We start from the raw sequence: 26,539 nt of genomic DNA, 5'->3' as shown, positions 1-26,539 counted from the left end.
CCTCTCTTTCCTTGATTATACCAACTGCGACCATCCAAGAAGAATCACCGCCAATGCCTACGCCACCACTGCTCCGGATCGTGCACCTAAGCCGGTCTCACTCACCGCCCGACACCGCGACAGAGTCGGCGGCAAGCGCGGTGGACGGAGGTCGTGGGGTGGACCTCGCTTTTGTGGGCCACGCACTAGGGCTGGACCCCGCCAGCGTCCGCCTCAACGGCTACTTCGTCACCCGCGGCCCAGGGCACACCTCCACGGCGGTCACCTGGGGTGTGCTCATTTCCATCTTGTCGCATGCGGGATGTCCACCGACGCCGACCCAACCACACCCGTCCCCGTCCATGGTAGGTTCGCGCCTTCTCCACCACGCTAAGATACGCCTCTTATACAGTATAGTGCTCCCTCTGTCCCAAAATTTCTTTCTTAAATTTGTCTAGGTGTGATATGTATCTAAAATTAATTAGATATATCTGTATCTAATCTAAGACAATTTTTTTTGAGATGAAGGTTCTTGCGGTGCCGCCGTGTTCTTTGAGGAAACCCCGGTTTCCTGATTCATGGCACTACGGGAGATAGAGAGCAACAAGCTGGATGGAAGATTGGAAGATTACGTGTTTGCTTTGTGACATTTAATCTGTCAGTTTGTCATTGTGGACGTACATTGTGCGACCGAGAGTCCAACCAGCAACCTGTTGATCTCTGATTCTTTGAAATTGCTCAATTTAGCTACTTCCTCTGTCTCATATATAAGATATTGTTACAACCAATGTGTGAGTATAACATGAAAAGATTTTCTAGCGAAACCAGTTTCTATCCGATCAGATGATGTCGCCCATATTGCTTGGGAATGTGTGCACATATTACTGTAAATCAAGCATTGTGTGACACATATACATCATACTACTTTCTCTCTCTGCTTCAATCCATCCAACTTTCTTACCTAGCTATGTGACTCTGTGATGTGTGGGACAGCTAGCGAGGGCAGCCCACAGCAGAGTGACTAGTGGGAATGTTTGACATTAAAAGGTAGTATTACATCCCACCCATCCATGCTTTCAGTTTGATTATATCCAATTCACAAACCGTTTGGATATTGATACTTTAAATCTTCAAGGTAAGATCAATTTTAAACACATTCGAATATTTTTCATATTCAAAATATTTTTTCGTTAAATGTTTTCATTCTTTTTCCATCCTGATATCAGTACTATCTCATTCATGTTTCATTTCTACTTTTAGAATTTTGAAATAGTTTTTCATATCATTTTGTTAAATTATCTTTCATGGTTAGGTTGGATTCTAAAGTGTTTTTTCACATATTTTCTACATGATTTCATTTCTATGTCATCGCAAGTTTACATGTTACATTATTTTTAATGCATTCCCTTTTTGCATGTTTTTTGTTATTATTACATTCCACAATTCATTAATGTTTCATCTAGGATTTGATGTAAGTTTCATCATGATTTATTACATTCTCTTTTGCATGTTTTTATTATTGGTTCATCGTGGTTTCATTAATGTATCATCTCGTTTTTTTTGAATGTTAGGACAATAGGAAAGGCTCCTACTGCATGTATATATGTTCAAGCCAGCAAATTCTTACATATGTACAACAAGTGAGGGAAGTAGGAGTTCTATCAAAAGTGCAACAATGTGAAATAATACACAATGGGCTGGATTAGGGGACAACCTCAAGAATGGCATAGACTAGTTGCCTTTTGTGGGAAGGCACTCTATAAATAAGATTGTGAAAGTCATTCTTGAATCTTCTTTTCCAGGAGGTGACCGAGGGTAGCACTTGTCTAAAGTGATTGTTGTTTCGTTCTTTCCACAGGCTCCAAGCTGCCACCAAGAAGATCTCCATGGTCATCTCATATTTCATATAAGTTCCTGAAAGGATCGATAGAGTTGACTAGAGGGGGGGGGTGAATAGGCAACTAACAATTTTTAACTTTTCTTTACCAAATTAAACTTTGCATCAAAGTAGGTTTTCTAGACATGCAACTATGTGAGCAACTTATATGATGCAACAACAACAAGCACACTACCAAGCAAGGGAAATAACACAAATAAGCTTGCACAAGTAAAGGTACGAGATAACCAAGAGTGGAGCCGGTGGAGACGAGGATGTGTTACCGAAGTTCCTTCCTTTTGAGGGGAAGTACGTCTCCGTTGGAGCGGTGTGGAGGCACAATGCTCCCCAAGAAGCCACTAGGGCCACCGTATTCTCCTCACGCCCTCACACAATGCGAGATGCCATGATTCCACTATTGGTGCCCTTGGAGGCGGCGACCGGACCTTTACAAACAAGGTTGGGGCAATCTCCACAACTTAATCGGAGGCTCCCAACAACACCATGAAGCTTCACCACAATGGAACATGGCTCCGCGGTGACCTCAACCGTCTAGGGTGCTCAAACACCCAAGAGTAACAAGATCCGCAAGGGATTAGTGAGGGGAATCAAATTTATTTTGGTGGAAGTGTAGATCGAGGCCTTCTCAACCAATCCCTAGAAAATCAACAAGTTTGATTGGCTAGGGAGGGAGATCGGGCGAAAATGAATCTTGGAGCAACAATGGAGCTTAGGGTTGGAAGAGGTAGTCAACTCGGAGAAGAAGATACCCCTTATATAGTGGAGAGACAAATCCAACCATTATCCACTTAACCATCCCGCGACATGCGGTACTACCGCGCCTGCCAAGCGGTACTACCACAAGGCCTCACGGTACTACCGCATCCCCTTGTGGTACTACCGCAAGGCAGGGATGGACCAGCCTGGGAAGGTCGTGGACAAAAAACGTTTGTGGGCAGTTCCGCTGATTTTCAAATAGTGCAAAAGTCCGACACGGTACTACCACTGAAGGCAAGCGGTACTACCGCACGGGGAGCGGATGTAAAAAATTACATCCGCTCCTACTTCCGCTATTGGTGATGTGCCGGACCAGGGCTCACGGTACTACGGCTCCCAAGGAGTGATACTACCGTGACCACCTGCGGTACTGCCGCAAAGGCATGCGGTACTACCGCAGGGGCCTGCGGTACTACTGCTCCGAAGAGCAGTACTACCGCAAGCCTCAGAACAACAACAATAGGAAATCTTCTTTTTGCACAAACATGAAGAAACGGAGGATGCTCCAAAGTGCTAAGGAAAAGGCGGTTCCAAGAGGAGTAAACGTGTACGTGACGATTCCACCCAAACCTTTCCAAAGCGGACCCCTCTTAATAGTACGGCTTTCCTACGACTCAAATCCACCAAAAAAGGAACGTAGAAAAACGCTGTCTTCAATAATCTTCGAGGGGCTCCTAACCGTCTTGTGCCTAGTCATGAAATATCTGAAATACTCGAGACACACGATTAGTCCGCAAATGCATTGTCATCAATCACCAAAACACCTTAGGGATAAATATGCCCTTACAATCTCCCCCTTTTTGGTGGATTGATGACAATACGGGATTTGCACAAGGGAGAAAGAATAGAACATGAGCAAACCATACATCTCTAAAATATAGACGGGCTCCCCCTAGATGTGTGCTATTTAGATGAGTGCTTTGGACTGCACGACACACATACTAGGATCAAAACTCCCCCTATATTTTATAGACATGGCTTATCTTGCAATAACAATGCTATCACTAAGCATGATAGTAGATAAGAGCATGAACTAAGTAGAATAATATATCATAAGCTCAGTAAGGTGCGATAGATAGAGTGCATATGTCTTACACCATATGATAGATAAGTCTCACACGCTCAAATAAACTCAAACCAAACCAAAGCAAACAAGGTTCAACAAACCAAACACAAGCGAAGCAAACACGACACGACACGACAAATCCCTACACTCTCTCCCCCTTTGGCATCGAGACGCCAAAAAGGCAGAGAGGACACCTACAACACAAGTGGTGGCTCAAGCAGAGTAGTCGTTCGCACGCTCCTCGTCGGACTCAGTAGTGGGAATGTGCTCCTCCTCAGAATCAGTCCACATGTAGCCTTGTTTTGCCATCCATTCAGCCTCTGGAGTGATGTGCTCCTCGGAGCCGCCAGAAACATCCTCTCCAAAAACCCTCATGATCTTCTTGTCGCGGCGACGACTCTCCTTGGAGGCCACGTGAGTCCGATACTACCCCTTGGCCTGCATGCAGAACAAGGCCTTCATCTTGGCCTTCAGCCTCTTCGCCCATGAGGGCTCAATGGAGGGAGGTGCATATCCCGCAGAGCTATCCTCAGCTGCACTCTCCTCCTCAATCTCCTTCTCATCAGCAGCCCTCTTAGCAGCCTCAGCCTCGGCACGAGTAGTAGTGTTAGCCCACTGGGGCTTGATGAGGAGTCTGATGGAGTCATGACGGATCCAGTCAGGGGCCAGAAACTCCTCAGTGGGATAGATCTTCTCCCAAGTCTTCGATATCAGGAGGAACAGATATGGACCATAGATGGGTACCTTGCGGGTGAATACCGTGAACCGAAGCTCACACCACATGATATGTGAGACATCAAGTGGTTGAGTCTAAGAAACTCGGGCCTCCTCACAAATGAGCAACGTGTCCACAAGAAAGGCATGCACCTTGTCCTTGTACCCAATGCGAGGAAAGAGGGAGTGGCGGAAAATCCGGTGCATGATGTCAAGGAACGGGTTGAGCACCCACGTCGACTTGCCACTGGCTAGTTTCTTCTCAACATAGAACAACAGAAGCTTGTCCTTGTTAGCTGACTCGGCGTTGGCATGAGGGCGAACACCAACCGGCGTGTGGAGCCCCTCATCAGGCACTCTGAGCAAATCCATGAACTCCTTCCAAGTAGCAGTCAACTGGCGTCCATTGGTCATCCAAGTCATCCTCCGATCCTCCCCAGAATGAAAGTGGACCGAAGTAAAGAACTGGGCCACCAGCTCAGGGTCATAGTCCAGGTGGAAAGAGATCACATCCTCAATGGCAAACTGCTCCACGAGATCCAAGGCCTCACCAAAGTAGTGACGATGCATATCATCCCTCATGTGGTGCATGTCGATCCAGTGCACATCCACATACAAGTTCTGCTTGGCCTTGATCACATCCAGGTAAATGAGATTCTGCTGCTTGGTCCAGAACAGTTCATTCCCTCTGAAGTTGGCACGAGGATTCGTATAAGGGTTGATCTTCCTTAGAGAGACAAACTCAGCAAGAGGTAACTCATCCATGTCCTTTGATGGTGCCTTGACCTTGCTAGCAATGGTCTTGACATTGCGCTTGGGGGCATTGGAGCCCTCCAGAACATCCTCTTAGTTGCGTAGACGTTTGGAACCGGTGTCACGACTTGGATTGGAACGAAGAGCAGGGACACCGGAGCCACCACCTAAGACACACACAAAACACAAACACACACGAGAAGCGAGATGGGTCAAAACAAAGACCACATTAAAACACAAGAAACCAGTAGAAAGTGCATATGGTAATTGCCATGAAGAAGATTTGACAGCAGCGGTAGTACGGCCTAGTCGCGCGGTACTAAAATTTCAGTGCTTCTCCTAGTCGCGGTAGTACCGCGCGGTGGCATGGTAGTACAGGGGCTCGAAGCGGCAGTGGAGCTTTAGTACCGCGGCCCGTGCGGTAGTACCGCGCTCGAGGAGCGGTAGTACCGCACGGCATCAGATCCGAACAAATGAATCTGAGAACAACCGTGACAATGAGGCGGTACTATGGTTGATCAAATCTACCACGGGACAACATATCAAGTACACTTTCTATGCACCACTACTCTCCTACATCCTACTCTTGCAAAGATTTGGCTTAAAATCTCAAGAATCAACATGCATCTCCCCAAAACCTAGAAGCGAAAGCACGAACAAAAGAGAGAGGGATTTGGGGAGAGACCTTGATCCATGGCAAGAGGAAGTGGTGCGGAACGATCCCACCGGTCGGAATCCGAGGAGAGCGGCCGGGGACGGAGATCCGGCGAGGGTCTCCGGTGCCGTTCCTGAGCAGGAGAGAGAGAGGCAGTGGGGAGAGAAACAGATGAATGGGTATGGGGGAGTTGGAACTCCCCCTGCCGGGTCTTAACCCCACGCGCCCTCGGCAGCGCGGTAGTACCGCACCTCATCGCGGTAGTACCGCTGTGGCGGAAGAGCCGCACCGAAGTGGTAGTACCGCTCCCCAAAGCGGCAGTAAAAAATTACTGCCGCGCTGGGTGCGGAAGTACCCTGCACTCCACAAGCGGTAGTACCATGGCCGGCCGCGGTCGTACCGTGAGCTCAAGACGATGCAAGTTTCAAACAAAAAAAGAGAGAAAGGGGCTACGCAAGAAAACTACAAGCGAACGAGACACCGCAAGAACACGCTCAGCACAAAGAAAAAAAGGCAAGAGACAACAAGGACCAACCACGAGACACAACCTCTCCAAGGAGAGGGCGGTGGCCGGAGCCACCTATGTTTGAGTCAATTGGCATGGCACCGCGAAGAATTATTCTTGGGCCCATGACCAAAACTCGTCTTTGAAGCACAAGTGCCATAAAAAATGGCTAATGTGAAAGAGTTGATCAATTTATGCATAATGGGGGAGGGAGAGTTCATTGAGAGAATAACACTCCCCCTATGTCCATGCCTACACCTAAACAAGATAACAAGTTGAGTATGGTGGGGTGTGCACGGGTTCAAGCAACATTGCTCGAATCAATGATATTTAGCTCATGCCTTAACTCGCGAAATCTTGCTTCATCCAAGGGCTTCGTGAAGATATCTGCAAGGTTATCAAGAGTGTTGACATAGTTGAGTTCGATCTCCCCTCTCCTAATATGATCCCGGATGAAGTGACATCGGATCTCGATATGCTTCATCTTGAAGTGTTGCATCGGGTTGAGAGAAATCCTGATTGCACTTTCATTGTCACACCAAAGAGGCACTTTGTCACAAATGACACTGTAATCCTTTAAAGTTTGCCTCATCCATAAGAGTTGTGCACAACAACTACCGGCCGCCACATACTCCGCTTCGGTGGACGAGAGAGACACACAACTTTGCTTCTTGGAAGACCAACTCACCAAAGAGCAACCGAGAAATTGGCACCCTCCGGAAGTGGACTTCCTATCCACTTTGTCTCCCGCCCAATCCGAGTCCGAATAACCTACAAGCTTGAAGTTTGCTCCTCTTGGGTACCATAAGCCAAAGTTTGGGGTATGAGCCAAATATCGAAAGATTCGCTTGACCGCCACGAAGTGACTTTCCTTAGGTGCGGCTTGAAACCGTGCACAAATTCCTACACTCAACATGATATCCGGTCTAGATGCACAAAGGTAAAGCAAGGAGCCAATCATGGAGCGATATACCTTTTGATCCACAGCTTTACCATTGGGATCTATGTCAAGTTGGCATTTGACGGGCATAGGAGTAGACGCCGGCTTAACATGACTTAGCTTGAGTCTCTTGAGCATGTCTTGAGTGTATTTGGCTTGGTTGATGAAGGTCCTTTCTCTTCGTTGCTTGACTTCAAACCCGAGAAAGAACTTCAACTCTCCCATCATGGACATCTTGAACCTGGAGGTCATGAGTGCGGCAAATTCCTCATTGAAAGCTTTGTTAGGGGAACCAAAGATAATATCATCAACATATAGTTGGCACACAAACAACTCCCCTTTGACCTTCTTAGTAAAAAGAGTGGGGTCGATTTTCCCAATTACAAAACCACGATCTTGCAACAACTCGGTAAGGTGGTCATACCACGCACGTGGGGCTTGCTTAAGGCCATAGAGTGCCTTATCGAGTTGATACACATGATCGGGAAAGTAGGGATCCTCGAACCCGGGGGGTTGCTTGACATATACCAACTCATTAATAGGACCATTAAGAAAAGCACTCTTCACATCCATTTGTTGTAACTTAAAGTTATGATGAGAAGCATATGCAATCAACATGCGAATGAATTCAAGACAAGCAACGGGAGCAAAGGTTTCACCGTAGTCGATACCCTCGACTTGGGAGTAGCCTTGTGCTACCAAACGAGCCTTGTTGCGAATGATAATCCCATGAGCATCTTGCTTGTTCTTGAATATCCACTTGGTTCCAATGACATTGTGGTTCCCCGTTGGCCTTGGCACCAATCTCCACACCTTATTGTGCTCGAAGTTGTTGAGTTCTTCATGCATGGCATTGAGCCAATCCGGATCTTCGAGCGCCTCATAGACCTTTTGGGGTTCAACACAAGAGACAAACACATGATGTTCACAATAGTTTGCTAATTGTCTATGAGTGCTTACCCCCTTTATTAAGCTTCCAAGCACATTTGTAATGAGATGATCCTTGGTGGAGAGCTTGGAAGCAATCTTGGCGGCACGGCGCTCCAATTCCTCCTCGGGGGTGAGACGAGGAGCGGTCACTTGATCATCTTGAGCGTTGTCTTGAGCTTGTTCTTGATCTCGAAGAAGCTCTTGATCTTGAACTTGCTCGGAGGAGAGAACTTGACCTTGAGCATCACTTGATGTTACAACACCATCTTGAGATTGACCTTGCCCTTGGTCTTGTTCTTGAGGTTGAGGGCCTTCACTTTGTTCTTCGGAAGCGTGTGGGCCTTGGGTTGGTGATGGCTCCACTTGAGTGGAGCATTGTCCTTCTCCTTCGGCCACAAGGGGTTCCTCAATGGGTAGGATGAAACCAACATCCATTCTTCTTATGGCTTGGGGAGGAATTTCATCACCTACATCACAAGTGCCACTTTGCTCCACTTGGGAGCCGTTATTCTTATCAAACTCCATGTTACATGTCTCCTCAATAAGTCTCGTGGACTTATTTAGGACATGGTAAGCATGGGAGTTTGTAGCATAACCAACAAATATGCCCTCATGAGCTCTAGCCTCAAATTTAGACAAATGAACACCTTTCTTGAGAATGAAACACTTACACCCGAACACCCAGAAGTACTTGAGGTTGGGCTTGTTCCCGATGAATATCTCACATGGAGTCTTGTTCAAGCCTTTGCGGAGGTAGAGCCGATTTGATGCATGACACACGGTGTTGATGGCTTCGGCCCAAAAGTTGTATGGAGACTTGAACTCCGCCATCATGGTCCTTGCCGCATCCATCAACGTCTGGTTCTTTCTCTCCTCTACACCATTTTGTTGAGGGGTGTATGGTGCGGAATATTGATGCTTGATCCCCTCATCACTAAGAAACTCATCCAAGGCGTAGTTCTTGAACTCGGTGCCGTTGTCACTTCTTATTGTCAAGATCTTTGCATTGTGTTGACGTTGCGCTTCATTTGCAAAGTCAATGACGGTTTGTTGGGTCTCACTCTTCCTCTTGAAGAAATATACCCAAGTGTATCTTGAATAATCATCCACAATCACCAAGCAATACTTCCTACCCCCAAGACTATCAAAAGATGGATGCCCAAAGAGATCCATCTGAAGGAGCTCCAAAGGCCTCTTCGAGTAAATGATAGTCGTGGGAGGGTGAGCCTTTTTATGTAGCTTTCCTTCGATACAAGCACTGCAAGCACGATCTTTGGCAAAGGTAACATCTGTTAGTCCACGGACATGGTCCCCCTTGAGAAGACTTTGCAAAGATCTCATATTGACATGGGCTAGACGGCGATGCCAAAGCCATCCCACGTCAAATTTAGCCATTAGGCATGTCGCGGTCTTAGTGAGTCACCCCGAAAACTTAATCACATAGAGACCGTTTTTGACATGCCCAACAAAGGCTACTTTAATAGTCTTGCTCCATAAGAGGGCCACGGTATCAACATCAAAGAAGGTGGCAAAACCCATGAGTGCTAGTTGACGAATGGAAAGTAATTGTATGCAAGGGACTCAACAAGCATGACCTTCTCGATCGTAAGATCATGAGAAATGAAAACCTTGCCGAGTCCCAATACCTTAGAGGACGAGCCGTCACCCCACTCGACGTTGCTGGGCATGGATGGAATCTTTTGCACGTCCACCACCAAGTCCTTGCTTCCGGTCATATGATTAGTAGCTCCACTATTGAGCAACCATGATCCCCCACTGGAAGCAAACACCTACAAGAGATGAATGCTTGGTTTTAGGTACCCATTTTATAATGGGTCCTTTGATGTTAGTAACAAGGGTCTTAGGAACCCAAATAGAACATTCAATGTACTCATAAGGAGAACCAACCAATTTGGCATAAACATGCCCATCACTAGCACGACACAACACATAAGAAGGGTTAAAGTCGCCGACTTTGTTTGTAGGGGAAGCATTGCCCTTCTTGGCATCACAACCCCTCACGATGTTCTTCTCCTTCTCCTTAGGAGCTGCTTGAGAGGAGGATGTCGTTTGGCCTTGTCATTATTCTTCTTGTTCTTGGACTTGGGCACGTACCCAATCCCTTCTTTGGCCACAACTTCCTTTTGGTTGCTCAAAAGGTCGTTGAGGTTCTTCTCGCCTTGTATGCAAGACACAAGACCCTTCTCAAGTTGCACCTTCAACTTAGCGTTCTCCTCAACAAGATGCACATGCTCACAACATGGGTTAGTAGCATTTGCATTATCAATTAACATCATACGAGGAAAAGTGGCTTTCTCCTTGGTTAGCTTTACTTGAAGTTGATCATGAGACTCTTTGAGGCTAGAATGAGCACTCTTCAAGACCTTGTGAGCCTTGTCAAGTAGGTCAAACTCCTCTTTGAGTCTAGAAAGATCAACCCCAAGCTTGGCCTTCTCGAAGTTTAGCACACGAGAAACAACAAGAGCATGATCAAAATCTTTATTTAACTTAGCGTGATCAATGTTGTGTGACTCCTCAAGAGCCAAACGAAGACCACACTCTTCCTCAAGAGCATTGGAAAGATCCGAAATCTCATCGGCATAGTCACGACTATGCCCCTCCATCTTGGAGATAGTATCTTCGTGAGCCTCGATCATGTCATTGTCTTCACCAAGTTGTTCCAAGAGAGCAACGAAATGCTTCTTGGATTTACTCTTGAGTTTACCCATAAAGGACTCAAACTCATTTTCCTCCACATTAGATCCCTCATATTCATCAATGCAATCCATCAAGGAAGGATTATTAATGATGGTAGTTTTGATGTTGGGGGTTACCTTGTTGGTGGCTTTATCCATGAGGCACTTGGCGGTGATGTTCTCATTGGGTGAGTCTAAGAGAGACACTCGTGGAGTTGTTGCAATGGAAACGGAGGTCATGGCAACCGAATCACCATCTTCATCATCATCATCATCCTCATGGTACTCTTCTTCAACCACCAATGCCTTGTGAGAAGTCTTCTTGGTGAAGTTGCTCTTGTTTGGGTAAGACTTGGCATTGTCCTTTCGGATGAGCTTGCCACCATTGTCTCCCCTCTTCTCATACGGGCACTCTGCAACAAAATGGCTCACATTGCCACAATTATAGCAAGTCCTCACACATTGCTTGCTCTTCGTGCCACTTGAGTTGTTCTTGTTGAAGTTTGGCCTTGAGTTTTCTTGCTCCAAAATTGCCTTGAAGCAAGTGTCATGTGTTCATGATAGGCATACTTTGTATCTTTGGGGTTGCTTTCCTCTTCTTCGTCTTCATCTTCTTCTTCAACACAAACCTTGGCCTTCAATGCAAGGTTGGGCTTCTTTGCCCTTTGAGAGCGAAGCACCGCATTGTCGGCGGTCTTGTCCAAGATGCTCATAGCCACAAACTCATCCAACACTTCACTTGAGGACAAGGTGTGGAAGTCCGGTCTTTTGCGAATGATGGAGGACATGGCCTTATGGTAAGGCATCATTGCCTTGAGGAATTTGCGCTTGATCCAATTGTCATCCGTGTCCTTGCTCCCATGATCTTGGAGTGAAACGCGAGTTTGGTTACTCTTCGATAAAGCTCACGAGGTTCTTCATCTTCCTTCATTGCAAACTCATCGGCTTCATCTTGCACCACTTCATAATTGGAGAGTTGAATGCTTGAGCTTCCCCAGTAGAGAGAAACAACTTGGTGCCATGCATCTTTGGCTATGGCATAGGGCCGGAGGTGAGGAAGATCTTCGGGTGGAATTGCATCTTGGATGATGAAGAGAGCATTCTCATTGAATTGATTATCCGCGGCTTCTCTTGGAGTGAAGTTGCTTCGGTCATCTGGATAGAAACCTTCTTTAATGATTCTCCCAATATTAGTATTCACATCATTTAAATGACGCTTAAACCGATAGACCCAAGAATCAAAGTCCTCATTTTTCACAATCTTAGGGGGAGGACCGGCATGATTCAAATGAGTGGAAGGAATCGGTCCACAATAAACAAGTGGAGGTTCCACATGGGCAAAGATGTCGGTGCCATTTTTACCACTAGAAGGAGTGTCGGTGTCAAAACCGGCGGATCTCGGGTAGGGGGTCCCGAACTGTGCGTCTAGGCCAGATGGTAACAGGAGTCAAGGGACACGAAGTTTTACCCAGGTTCGGGCCCTCTCGATGGAGGTAAAACCGTACGTCCTGCTTGATTAATATTGATGATATGGGTAGTACAAGAGTAGATCTACCATGAGATCGGAGAGGCTAAACCCTAGAAGCTAGCCTATGGTATGATTGTTGTTCTGTATGTTGTCCTACACACTAAAACCCTCCGGTTTATATAGACACTAGAGAGGGTTAGGGTTACACAAAGTCGGTTACAATGGTAGGAGATCTACATATCCATATCGCCAAGCTTGCCTTCCACGCCAAGGAAAGTCCCTTCCGGACACGGGACGAAGTCTTCAATCTTGTATCTTCATAGTCCAGGAGTCCAGCTGAAGGTATAGTCCGACCATCCAGACACCCCCTAATCCAGGACTCCCTCAGTAGCCCCTGAACCAGGATTCAATGACAACGAGTCCGGCGCGCAGATTGTCTTTGGCATTGCAAGGCGGGTTCCTCCTCCAAGTACTTCATAGAAGATTCTGAACACAAAGATAGTGTCCGGCTCTGCAAAATAATTTTCCACATATGGCCATAGAGAGAATAATATTTACACAGATCTAATCCGCTGACGTATTCCATAGTGCGACATCGCACCACGGCCAAGCCTTTATTCGAATCGTTTTATTATCCCACCTCAGCGCGTCACGCGAGGCGGTTTCCTTGGCACGTCTTGTTAAAGCAGAGATCGTGTCCCCTTATTCCGGGATTCTCATCAATACGGGCGTGGGTAACCCAACCGCTTCTAGGACTCCTAGACTATAGGCAAGTCCAAACGGCCACAGAGAGGACGCTTGATATTCACCCTCTTTATAAAGGGACAAGGCTCTTACTTTTTTTCCCTCCGGTGCTCAATCGAATCCTTCCCCCACCTCAAGCTCAAACACCCAAGGTTCAGGTCAGGTACTCTGAACCTTCAATCATGTCCAGATCTAGCCTTCAAGGCCGATGGGTGCCTTCCTCTGTCACGGAAGAAGACATCAAAAAGTTGAGGGAGGCTAGATATCTGACCGCCAAGGTTGTGCATCGGCTGCCCGCCCGAGGGCAGGCCGTGCCCTCCCCCGAACCCAACGAGAATGTCGTGTTCGTCTCCTACTTCCTCTGAGGTCTAGGCCTTTCTCTAGATCCTTCCGTCAGGGGTTTGAAGTTTTATTACGGGCTAGATTTCCATGATCTAGCTCCGGACTCCTTTCTGCATATCACGACATTTATTGTCGTGTGTGAGGCCTTCCTCCGGGTTACCCCTCACTTTGGCCTATGGCTCAAGACCTTTGAAGTAAAGCCGAAGATGATCAAGGGGCAACATGCAGCGTGTGGAGGTGCCTCAATATGCAAGATGACGGGAGCTCCATGGCCCAAAGGTTCCACTCCAACGGTGTCTGAATTGTGGCAACAGGAGTGGTTCTACATCACGGCTCCTAGAAGTGCCAAGTGGGCGGCCGCCCCAGTTTTCCGCTCAGGCCCTCCACCACAAACTGATGTCATGGATCAGCAGAGGTCTGAGCTGGGGTCCAGCCAAGGACGTGCCTATACTGCAAAGCCGCATTCGAGATCTCTTCAATGGAGATTTTAGTTTGGTTGCCGTAATACAAGTTATGCTGGTTCGTCAAGTCCAGCCTTGCAAACGCTGGCCCCTTCGCTTGTGGGAGTTCAATCCCGAGGGGTCGCGTGTCATTCAAAATTTCCTCGGTCTGACGCACGAGGAGATGTACAAGTCATTCTTCAGACCTCAGGTAGAGTGTCCGAAAATTACCGAGGACGTGGGCCTAAGCAGTAACCGCACCGCCGAACAGGTAAGGAATCTTCCAGCCGAACATACTATCTCTCACTTGTTACGAAGTTATTTCTGAGAGTTCGCTTTTTGACCAGGACTGGCTGACAAAGGCGAAGTTGATTCGGTGTTCGGCCCCCCTCCCTGAGTGTTTGGAGAATCCGGTATTGGAAAAGATGCTCCAGGTCGCACCTTGCCCGGAGCCCTTGAAGGAAGATACTGGGGAGGATAATACGGGCGGACGCAGGCCCCCAGCACTGCCCATTCTAACCGAGGGAGCGAGCGTCTCCATGAAGGAAGACGACCGGAGGAGGAAAAGGACTGCGCCCGGGGATTCGGAAGCCGAAGCTTCCAAACGGGAGAAGAAGTCTCCCACAGAGGGTCCTACCTCGGGGGGTGCTTTTGTCGCACAAAGTCCGTGGGGGGATCAATCCTCCAGCGAGTCGTAAGTGACTCGAAATACTTTAATAGTACAGGTATGCCATCTTTTTCTTCTGAGAAAATAACCACCGCATATATCTTTGCAGTTCGGGTCTTAGCCCCTCTCAAATGAGCTCGTCTTCGGGGGATCTTCTTCCAGAGATGATGGAGAGCGAAACGCCCCCTCCGGACTCCTCTGCTCCGGAAGCGGGCGACCCCGAAGTGTCGTCGCGGAGGGCGTCTCCGGGTCCGGTGAGGCTAGAAGATAATCCCATTGACCCCCGAAGCTCCCAGTGTCCGGCTCCCGAAGAGAGCGGAAAAAAGAGTCCGGCACCGTCTGGTGTGCGAACGGATGTTCTGAGGGGGTTGGTGGGGCGAGCGGCTATCTCAGATGAACACTGTATGCTGATGAATACGGTGATGGAGAGAATCTCGTCCGCCGAAAGCAGATTGCATGAAGCTTTTATGAGTCTACTAACAGGCTTTGAGGTACGTAAAATAATGTATGATAGTCCTGCACATGCTAGGTGTGCCCTGTGTAGATAGTAGCCCCTGAGACTCTGGTTGTCGTCGAAAACGACGACGAACAGAGGATCATATTCCCAGGTAATAACCATACTACCTCTATGTGCAGGTGATGGAAGCTCCGGTGGCTAGCCGGACTAGCGAGTTTGCCCATTTAAAATGGCAGTTGGATGCGGCAGACGCCGACATCGAGCTTGTTAACCAAAGGCTTGACGAGGCGCAGGGTAAGTGTCATTATCTGGTAAACGCCACATAGTAAGAGCAGCATGATGCCATTATCTTTAATATGTTGTGACTGCAGATGGAGCTGCCACTGTTGAGGCCTTGCGGGCAGAACTTGCCCGAGCCAAGGAACAAGCGAGGTTTAGTAATGCGGCTGCTTTGAAGGCAGCCAAAGAGTTGAAAACTGAGAAGGCCGCGCATGGCAAGAGCCGAGATAAGATGGCCAAGATGGCCATAGAATTAAAAGCCGCCGCCGACCGTTGCCGGGTTCTTGAAAAGGAAAACCTAGCGAAGGCATTGGACCTTGAGAAGGCTGCTGCGACGAGAAAAGACATCCGCTCTGCTATGAGGGCGAAGAAGGAGGAGCTGCGGGAAGCCAGGGATATTGTAGCTGGGAAATCCTTTATGTTGCGGAGGAAGTTCGGAGATCCATGGTATGCCTCTCTGGATCGGCTATGGAGTTCGAAGGATGTGTATATGGATTTGGCGGCGAGCGCTGCCGATGCGGCCAAGTACTTCCAGGGTCAGACGGACCGTGAAGTGGACCAGCTGTTTTGGACACAATTCCATTCTCCCGAGCGTCCGCTTTCATTGACTGACCAATTAGCCGAATGGGCCGAACTGAATAGGTTGTCTGGACTCGCCATGAGGTCTATTGTGGATCAGCTATGGCCGGAAATGTTGGAAATATGCCCTAGAGGCAATAATAAAAGCATTATTATTATATATTTCCTTGTTCATGATAATTGTCTTTATTCATGCTATAATTGTGTTATCCGGAAATCGTAATACATGTGTGAATAACAGACACCAACATGTCCCTAGTAAGCCTCTAGTTGACTAGCTCGTTGATCAACAGATAGTCATGGTTTCCTGACTATGGACATTGGATGTCATTGATAACGAGATCACATCATTAGGAGAATGATGTGATGGACAAGACCCAATCCTAAACATAGCACAGATCGTATAGTTCGTTTGCTAGAGTTTTCCAATGTCAAGTATCTTTTCCTTAGACCATGAGATCGTGTAACTCCCGGATACCGTAGGAGTACTTTGGGTATACCAAATGTCACAACGTAACTGGGTGACTATAAAGGTAGACTACGGGTATCTCCGAAAGTGTCTGTTGGGTTGACACGGATCAAGACTGGGATTTGTCACTCCGTATGACGGAGAGGTATCACTGGGCCCACTCGGTAATGCATCATCATAATGAGCTCAAAGTGACCAAGTGTCTGGTCACGGGATCATGCATTACGGTACGAGTAAAAGTGACTTGCCGGTAACGAGATTGAACGAGGTATTGGGATACCGACGATCGGATCTCGGGAAAGTAACATACCGATTGGCAAAGGGAATTGTATACGGGGTTGCTTGAATCCTCGACATCGTGGTTCATCCGATGAGATCATCGTGGAGTATGTGGGAGCCAACATGGGTATCCAGATCCCGCTGTTGGTTATTGACCGGAGAGTCGTCTCGGTCATGTCTACATATCTCCCGAACCCGTAGGGTCTACACACTTAAGGTTCGGTGACGCTAGGGTTGTAGGGATATGTATATGCAGTAACCCGAATGTTGTTCGGAGTCCTGGATGAGATCCCGGACGTCACGAGGAGTTCCAGAATGGTCCGGAGGTAAATATTTATATATGGGAAGTCCTGTTTCGGCCATCGGGACAAGTTTCGGGGTCATCGGTATTGTACCGGGACCACCGGAAGGGTCCCGGGGGTCCACCGGGTGGGGCCACCTATCCCGGGGGGCCACATGGGCTGTAGGGGGTGCGCCTTGGACTACATGGGCCAAGGGCACCAGCCCCAAGAGGCCCATGCGCCTAGGGTTTCAAAGGGGAAGAGTCCTAGGAGGGGAAGGCACCTCCTAGGTGCCTTGGGGGGGAGGGAAACCCCCCTTGGCCGCCGCCCCCCCTAGGAGATTGGATCTCCTAGGGCCGGCGCCCCCCCCTTGGCCCTCCTATATATAGTGGGGGAAGGAGGGCTTTTCTCCCACGCCTTTGGTTGCCTCCTTCTCCCTCTCCAACACCCCCTCCTCCTCCATAGCGCTTAGCGAAGCCCTGACGGAGTACTGCAGCTTCATCACCACCATGCCGTCATGCTGCTGCTGGAGCCATCTTCCTCAACCTCTCCTTCCCTCTTGCTGGATCAAGAAGAAGGAGACGTTACACTGACCGTACGTGTGTTGAGCACGGAGGTGCCGTCCGTTCGGCGCTAGGATCTTCGCTGATTTGGATCACGTCGTGTACGACTTCCTCATCCCCGTTATTTGAACGCTTCCGCGCGTGATCTACAAAGGTATGTAGATGCAATCCAATCACTCATTGCTAGATGAACTCATAGATGGATCTTGGTGAAACCGTAGGAAAATTTTTGTTTTCTGCAACGTTCTCCATCAGTGGCATCATGAGCTAGGTCTATGCGTAGTTCTTCTTGCGCGAGTAGAACACAATTTGTTGTGGGCGTAGATGTTGTCAACTTTCTTGCCACTACTAGTCTTATCTTGCTTCAACGGTATTGTGGGATGAAGCGGCCCGGACCAACCTTACACGTATGCTTACGTGAGACCGGTTCCACCGACTAACATGCACTAGTTGCATAAGGTGGCTGGCGGGTGACTGTCTCTCCTACTTTAGTTGGAGCGGATTTGATGAAAAGGGTCCTTATGAAGGGTAAATAGAAGTTGACAAATCACGTTGTGGCTTTCACGTAGGTAAGAAAACGTTCTTGCTAGAACCCTACTTCAGCCACGTAAAACTTGCAACAACAATTAGAGGACGTCTAACTTGTTTTTGCAGCAAGTGCTTTGTGATATGATATGGCCAAAGTTGTGATGAATGATGAATGATATATATGTGATGTATGAGTTGTTCATGCTATTGTAATAGGAATCACGACTTGCATGTCGATGAGTATGACAACCGGCAGGAGCCATAGGAGTTGTCTATATTTTTTTGTATGACCTGCGTGTCATTGAGAAACGCCATGTAAATTACTTTACTTTATTGCTAAACACGTTAGCCATAGTAGTAGAAGTAATAGTTGGCGAGCAACTTCATGGAGACACAATGATGGAGATCATGATGATGGAGATCATGGTGTCATGCCGGTGACAAGATGATCATGGAGCCCCAAGATGGAGATCAAAGGAGCTATATGATAATGGCCATATCATGTCACTATTATTATTTGATTGCATTTGATGTTTATCATGTTTTGCATCTTGTTTGCTTAGAACGATGGTAGTAAATAAGATGATCCCTCATAATAATTTCAAGAAAGTGTTCCCCCTAACTGTGCACCGTTGCGACAGTTCGTTGTTTCAATGCACCACGTGATGATCGGGTGTTTGATTCAAAACGTTCACATACAACGGGTGTAAGACAGATTTACACATGCAAACACTTAGGTTGACTTGACGAGCCTAGCATGTGTATAGACATGGCCTCGGAACACAGAGGACCGAAAGGTCGAGCATGAGTCGTATAGAAGATACGATCAACATGAAGATGTTCACCGACGTTGACTAGTCCGTCTCACGTGATGATCGGACACGGCCTAGTTGACTCGGATCATGTTATACTTAGATGACTAGCAGAGGGATGTCTATCTAAGTGGGAGTTCATTGAATAATTTGATTAGATGAACTTTATTATCATGAACTTAGTCTAAAATCTTTACAATATGTCTTGTAGATCAAATGGCCAACGTAGTCCTCAACTTCAACGCGTTCCTAGAGAAAACCAAGCTGAAAGATGATGGCAGCAACTATACGGACTGGGTCCAGAACCTGAGGATCATCCTCATAGCTGCCAAGATTATGTCCTACAAGCACCGCTAGGTGATCCACCCGTCCCACAGAACCAAGACGTTATGAACGCTTGGCAGACACGTGCCGATGACTACTCCCTCGTTCAGTGCGGCATGCTTTACAGCCTAGAGCCGGGGCTCCAAAAGTGTTTTGAGAGACATGGAGCATATGAGATGTTCGAAGAGCTGAAAATGGTTTTCCAAGCTCATGCCCGGGTCGAGAGATATGAAGTCTCCGACAAATTTTTCAGCTATAAGATGGAGGAAAATAGTTCTGTCAGTGATCACATACGCACTATGTCTGGGTTACATAACCGCTTGACTCAGCTGGGAGTTAATCTCCCAGATGATGCGGTCATTGACAGAATCCTCCAGTCGCTTCCACCGAGCTACAAGAGCTTTGTGATGAACTTCAATATGCAGGGGATGGAAAAGACCATTCCTGAAGTATTTGCTATGCTGAAATCAGCAGAGGTAGAAGTCAAGAAGGAACATCAAGTGTTGATGGTGAATAAAACCACTAAGTTCAAGAAGGGCAAGGGTAAAAAGAACTTCAAGAAGGACGGCAAGGGAGTTGCCGCGCCCGGTAAGCAAGCTGCCGGGAAGAAGCCAAAGAATGGACCCAAGCCCGAGACTGAGTGCTTTTATTGCAAGGGAAGTGGTCACTGGAAGCGGAACTGCCCCAAATACTTAGCGGACAAGAAGGCCGGCAAAACAAAAGGTATATATGATATACATGTAATTGATGTGTACCTTACTAGTACCCGTAGTAGCTCCTGGGTATTTGATACCGGTGCAGTTTCTCACATTTGTAACTCAAAGCAGGGGCTGCGGAATAAGTGGAGACTGGCAAAGGACGAGGTGATGATGCGCGTCGGGAATGGTTCCAAGGTCAATGTGATCGCCGTCGGCACGCTACCTGTATATTTACCTTCGGGATTAGTTTTGAACCTTAATAATTGTTATTTAGTGCCAGCTTTGAGCATGAACATTGTATCGGGATCTCGTTTAATTCGAGATGACTACTCATTTAAATCCGAGAATAATGGTTGTTCTATTTATATGAGAGATATGTTTTATGGTCATGCTCCTATGGTGAATGGTTTATTCTTAATGAATCTCGAGCGTAATGCTACACATATTCATAGTGTGAGTACCAAAAGATGTAAAGTTGATAATGATAGTCCCACATACTTGTGGCACTGCCGCCTTGGTCACATAGGTGTCAAACGCATGAAGAAGCTCCATGCAGATGGACTTTTAGAGTCTCTTGATTACGAATCATTTGACACGTGCGAACCATGCCTCATGGGTAAGATGACCAAGACTCCGTTCTCAGGAACAATGGAGCGAGCAACCAACTTATTGGAAATCATACATACTGATGTGTGCGGTCCAATGAGTGTTGAGGCTCGCGGTGGCTATCGTTATGTTCTCACCCTCACTGATGATTTGAGTAGATATGGGTATATCTACTTAATGAAACACAAGTCTGAAACCTTTGAAAAGTTCAAGGAATTTCAGAGTGAGGTTGAGAATCAACGTGACAGGAAAATCAAGTTTCTACGATCAGATCGTGGAGGAGAATACTTGAGTCACGAATTTGGCACACACTTAAGAAAATGTGGAATAGTTTCACAACTCACGCCGCCTGGAACACCTCAGCGTAATGGTGTGTCCGAACGTCGTAATCGCACTCTATTAGATATGGTGCGATCTATGATGTCTCTTACCTATTTACCGCTATCTTTTTGGGGCTATGCTTAAGAGACTGCCGCATTCACTTTAAATAGGGCTCCGTCGAAATCCGTTGAGACGACACCGTTTGAACTATGGTTTCGGAAGAAACCTAAGCTGTCGTTTCTGAAAGTTTGGGGATGCGATGCTTATGTCAAGAAACTTCAACCTGAAAAGCTCGAATCCAAGTCGGAAAAATGCGTCTTCATAGGATACCCTAAAGAAACTGTTGGGTATACCTTCTACCTCAGATCCGAAGGCAAGATCTTTGTTGCCAAGAATGGATTCTTTCTAGAGAAAGAGTTTCTCTTGAAAGAAGTAAGTGGGAGGAAAGTAGAACTTGATGAAGTGTTCCCTCTTGAACCGGAAAATGGCACAACTCAAGAAAATGTTCCTGAGGTGCCTGCACCAACTAGAGAGGAAGTTATTGATGATGATCAAGATACTTCTGATCAAGCTCCTACTGAAATTCGAAGGTCCACAAGGACACGTTCCGCACCAGAGTGGTACGACAACCCTGTCTTGGAAATCATGTTGTTAGACAACAGTGAACCTTCGAACTATGAAGAAGCGATGGCGGGCCCGGATTCCGACAAATGGCTAGAAGCCATGAAATCTGAGATAGGATCCATGTATGAAAACAAAGTATGGACTTTGACTGACTTGCCCGTTGAACGGTGAGCCATAGAAAATAAATGGATCTTTAAGAAGAAGACAGACGCGGATGGTAATGTGACCATCTATAAAGCTAGGCTTGTCGCTAAGGGTTATCGACAAGTTCAAGGGGTTGACTACGATGAGACTTTCTCACCGGTAGTAAAGCTGAAGTCCGTCCGAATCATGTTAGCAATTGCCGCATTTTATGATTATGAAATTTGGCAAATGGACGTCAAAACGGCATTCCTTAATGGTTTCCTTAAGGAAGAATTGTATATGATGCAGCCGGAAGGTTTTGTCGATCCTAAGAATGCTGACAAGGTGTGCAAGCTCCAACGCTCGATTTATGGGCTGGTGCAAGCATCTCGGAGTTGGAACATTCGCTTTGATGAGATGATCAAAGCGTTTGGGTTTACGCAGACTTATGGAGAAGCCTGCGTTTACAAGAAAGTGAGTGGGAGCTCTGTAGCATTTCTCATACTATATGTAGATGACATACTTTTGATGGGAAATGATATAGAACTCTTGGACAGCATCAAGGCCTACTTGAATAAGAGTTTTTCAATGAAGGACCTTGGAGAAGCTGCTTATATATTAGGCGTCAAGATCTATAGAGATAGATCAAGATGCCTCATAGGTCTTTCACAAAGCACATACCTTGATAAGATATTGAAGAAGTTCAATATGGATCAGTCTAAGAAGGGGTTCTTGCCTGTGTTGCAAGGTGTGAAATTGAGCTCAGCTCAATGTCCGACCACGGCAGAAGATATAGAAGAGATGAGTGTCATCCCCTATGCCTCAGCCATAGGTGCTATTATGTATGCCATGCTGTGTACCAGACCTGATGTAAACCTTGCCGTAAGTTTGGTAGGAAGGTACCAAAGTAATCCCAGCAAGGAACACTGGACAGCGGTCAAGAATATCCTGAAGTACCTGAAAAGGACTAAGGAAATGTTTCTCGTTTATGGAGGTGACGAAGAGCTCGTCGTAAAGGGTTACGTCGATGCTAGCTTCAACACAGATCTGGATGACTCAAAGTCACAAACCGGATACGTGTATATTTTGAATGGTGGGGCAGTAAGCTGGTGCAGTTGCAAGCAGAGCGTCGTGGCGGGATCTACATGTGAAGCGGAGTACATGGCAGCCTCGGAGGCAGCACATGAAGCAATATGGGTGAAGGAGTTCATCACCGACCTAGGAGTCATACCCAATGCGTCGGGGCCAATCAAACTCTTCTGTGACAACACTGGAGCTATTGCACTTGCCAAGGAGCCCAGGTTTCACAAGAAGACAAGGCACATCAAGCGTCGCTTCAACTCCATTCGTGAAAATGTTCAAGATGGAGACATAGAGATTTGTAAAGTACATATGGACCTGAATGTAGCGGATCCGTTGACTAAACCTCTCCCTAGAGCAAAACATGATCAACACCAGAATTCCATGGGTGTTCGATTCATCACAATGTAACTAGATTATTGACTCTAGTGCAAGTGGGAGACAGTTGGAAATATGCCCTAGAGGTAATAATAAAAGCATTATTATTATATTTCCTTGTTCATGATAATTGTCTTTATTCATGCTATAATTGTGTTATCCGGAAATCGTAATACATGTGTGAATAACAGACACCAACATGTCCCTAGTAAGCCTCTAGTTGACTAGCTCGTTGATCAACAGATAGTCATGGTTTCCTGACTATGGACATTGGATGTCATTGATAACGAGATCACATCATTAGGAGAATGATGTGATGGACAAGACCCAATCCTAAACATAGCATAAAGATCGGTTAGTTCGTTTGCTAGAGTTTTCCAATGTCAAGTATCCTTTCCTTAGACCATGAGATCGTGTAACTCCCGGATACCGTAGGAGTGCTTTGGGTGTACCAAACGTCACAACGTAACTGGGTGACTATAAAGGTAGACTACGGGTATCTGCGAAAGTATCTGTTGGGTTGACACGGATCGAGACTGGGATTTGTCACTCCGTATGACGGAGAGGTATCACTGGGCCCACTCAGTAATGCATCATCATAATGAGCTCAAAGTGACCAAGTGTCTGGTCACGGGATCATGCATTACGGTACGAGTAAAGTGACTTGCCGGTAACGAGATTGACGAGGTATTGGGATACCGACGATCGGATCTCGGGCAAGTAACATACCGATTGGCAAAGGGAATTGTATACGGGGTTGCTTGAATCCTCGACATCGTAGTTCATCCGATGAGATCATAGTGGAGTATGTGGGAGCCAACATGGGTATCCAGATCCCGCTGTTGGTTATTGACCGGAGAGTCGTCTCGGTCATGTCTACATATCTCCCGAACCCGTAGGGTCTACACACTTAAGGTTCGGTGACGCTAGGGTTGTAGGGATATGTATATGCAGTAACCCAAATGTTGTTCGGAGTCCCGGATGAGATCCCGGACGTCACGTGGAGTTCCGGAATGGTCCGGAGGTAAATATTTATATATGGGAAGTCCTGTTTCGGCCATCGGGACAAGTTTCGGGGTCATCGGTATTGTACCGGGACCACCGGAAGGGTCCCGGGGGTCCACCGGGTGGGGCCACCTATCCCGGGGGGCCACATGGGCTGTAGGGGGTGCGCCTTGGCCTACATGGGCCAAGGGCACCAGCCCCAAGAGGCCCATGCGCCTAGGGTTTCAAAGGGGAAGAGTCCTAGGAGGGGAAGGCACCTCCTAGGTGCCTTGGGGGGGAGGGAAACCCCCCTTGGCCGCCGTCCCCCCTAGGAGATTGGATCTCCTAGGTCCGGCGACCCCCTTGGCCCTCCTATATATAGTGGGGGAAGGAGGGCTTTTCTCCCACGCCTTTGGTTGCCTCCTTCTCCCTCTCCAACACCCCCTCCTCCTCCATAGCGCTTAGCGAAGCCCTGACGGAGTACTGCAGCTTCATCACCACCACGCCGTCGTGCTGCTGCTGGAGCCATCTTCCTCAACCTCTCCTTCCCTCTTGCTGGATCAAGAAGAAGGAGACGTTACGCTGACCGTACGTGTGTTGAACACGGAGGTGCCGTCCGTTCGGCGCTAGGATCTTCGGTGATTTGGATCACGTCGTGTACGACTTCCTCATCCCCGTTCTTTGAACGCTTCCGCGCATGATCTACAAAGGTATGTAGATGCAATCCAATCACTCATTGCTAGATGAACTCATAGATGGATCTTGGTGAAACCGTAGGAAAATTTTTGTTTTCTGCAACGTTCTCCATTAGGAAAGGCCAAAACCGAACAGCTATTTCAGCTTGGTGCAGCAGATCCTTGACGTGGTGCCGCGCATTAATGCGGTGAAGAGGTCGGCGTGCATAGAGGGCTCATGGATGGCCTTTGCCCGTGTTAAAGCATACTGGGCGGAGATGGATGCTACCACTGTTGCAGCGCGGGATTCGGCCATAGGTCGAATGGTTGCTAAGCACTACTTTGAAGAAGTTCTTGAGGGTGCTCGTTTGATAGAGACCCAGTGCTCAAAAAATATTATGTTTGAGTGATATGTAATCTCATTGTAAGCGAAATGCTTTTATAAATTTTTATAAGGCTATTTTTATACTTTTGCCTGGAAGTAATATGATGCCTCCTGGGCGGCCGTTTATGTATACATGTGTATAACCTGAAAGATTGCAGCCGTCGGCTTCGACCCCCACGCATATAATGCGGAGGTGCTCGCAAAAAACATGCGTTCACACTTAACCCAACATCTTGGTCCTATTAAGGAGGTGATAGCAGAGCAAGCGAGGCAACCGGACTATAATGCTTTAACACTTTCACTTAGCCATAGGAGTTTGACAGTGGGGCTACTAGATAGCCCCTGGTGGCTCCGCACTCTCCCGATCCCGGGGTGCGTACATGCCTGGCCGGAAGACGGCCCTTTGTTAAGGCGGAGGAATTCTAACATTCCAACAGGTCATCAAGTGGTTGACCAGTCTCACGCTATATCATGATAGTCAGTTTTCGGCTTTCTCTACTGAGGTGCTCGTCCGGATGAACCAGGGCACAATTGCAGTAGTTCTCCTGGTGCTACCTTAGCCGTTAAAGCGGAACATAAGGTTCTCCTGATGCATATAGGGCCAAACTCGCGACGCCGAACACTCCCTAAGGTATTCGGTCTTTGTGGTATAAACCGGGCCTAAATAATGGCCTTTGTAAGAATCCCCTTGTGTCCAGGTACGTGCATTGTTCTGGCGTGGCCACATGCCAAGACGTCAGCATCCTTCTCAACGGTGGATATGTATCAACAAGAGACAGTAAAAAAGGTTTACGCAGGGTCTTAATCTAAAAAGAATCCTTGGGGCGGGTCCCTGCTGCACGTCTACGCCTGTGTCTCCGTTGTGCTGTATCCTGGACGGGTGTAGCACGATGATCGTTTGTAAAAGAGAGGAATTTAGGTGAAAACGTTGTTGTGCAAAAAGGATAGTTTTTAAAGAAACCATGTATAATTCAAGATGAGAAGAAATTGCCACTTGTCTGCGCGCGTTGAGCCCCTTGTATTGACAAATAGGGGTGTGACCATTTATTCGGTATAAATAGCGGCGCCGGACTTGATTAGTTGTGTCTGAGGTCTTGACGACCTATTGGATGCTTTCGCTGGTCCGGGCGCCTTTAGTGTGCGGCTGCCAAGGTAGCCGCGCTCTCTTCGGCGCGCAGAGATCGCTTGATATTTCCTTTCATTGAAATGATGCCACGTGGACCGGGCATCTTGAGTGTGAGGGAGGCGTAGTGTGGTATTGCATTAAAGCGAGCGAAAGCTTCGCGTCCGAGCAGTGCTTGCTAGCCACTTTGGAACGGAGCGATATGGAAGGTTAAATGCTCGCGACGGAAGTTATCAGGGGAGCCGAATATAACTTGTAGTAGGAGGGAGCCCGTACAATGAGCCTCTGGGCCTGGCGTTACTCCTTTAAAGGTAGTATTGCTATGGCGAATTTTTTTTGGGTCTAACCCCATCCCGCGGATTGTATCCTGATATATTAGGTTTAGACTGCTGCCACCGTCCATCAAGACTCGTTGAAGTG

The 26,539-nt window shown here is 47.4% G+C and overlaps 1 pseudogene; it reads left to right on the top strand.

Annotated features, from left to right (window-relative positions):
- LOC125549031 overlaps positions 1 to 26,539 on the top strand; it is a 40,164-nt pseudogene continuing 13,625 nt past the window's right edge.

The sequence above is a fragment of the Triticum urartu genome, chromosome 3 (assembly GCF_003073215.2).
Source record: "Triticum urartu cultivar G1812 chromosome 3, Tu2.1, whole genome shotgun sequence".
Taxonomy (NCBI): Eukaryota; Viridiplantae; Streptophyta; class Magnoliopsida; order Poales; family Poaceae; genus Triticum; species Triticum urartu.
The sequence above is the reverse complement of the archived record's forward strand: the minus strand, read 5'-3'. Positions and strand labels throughout refer to the sequence as shown.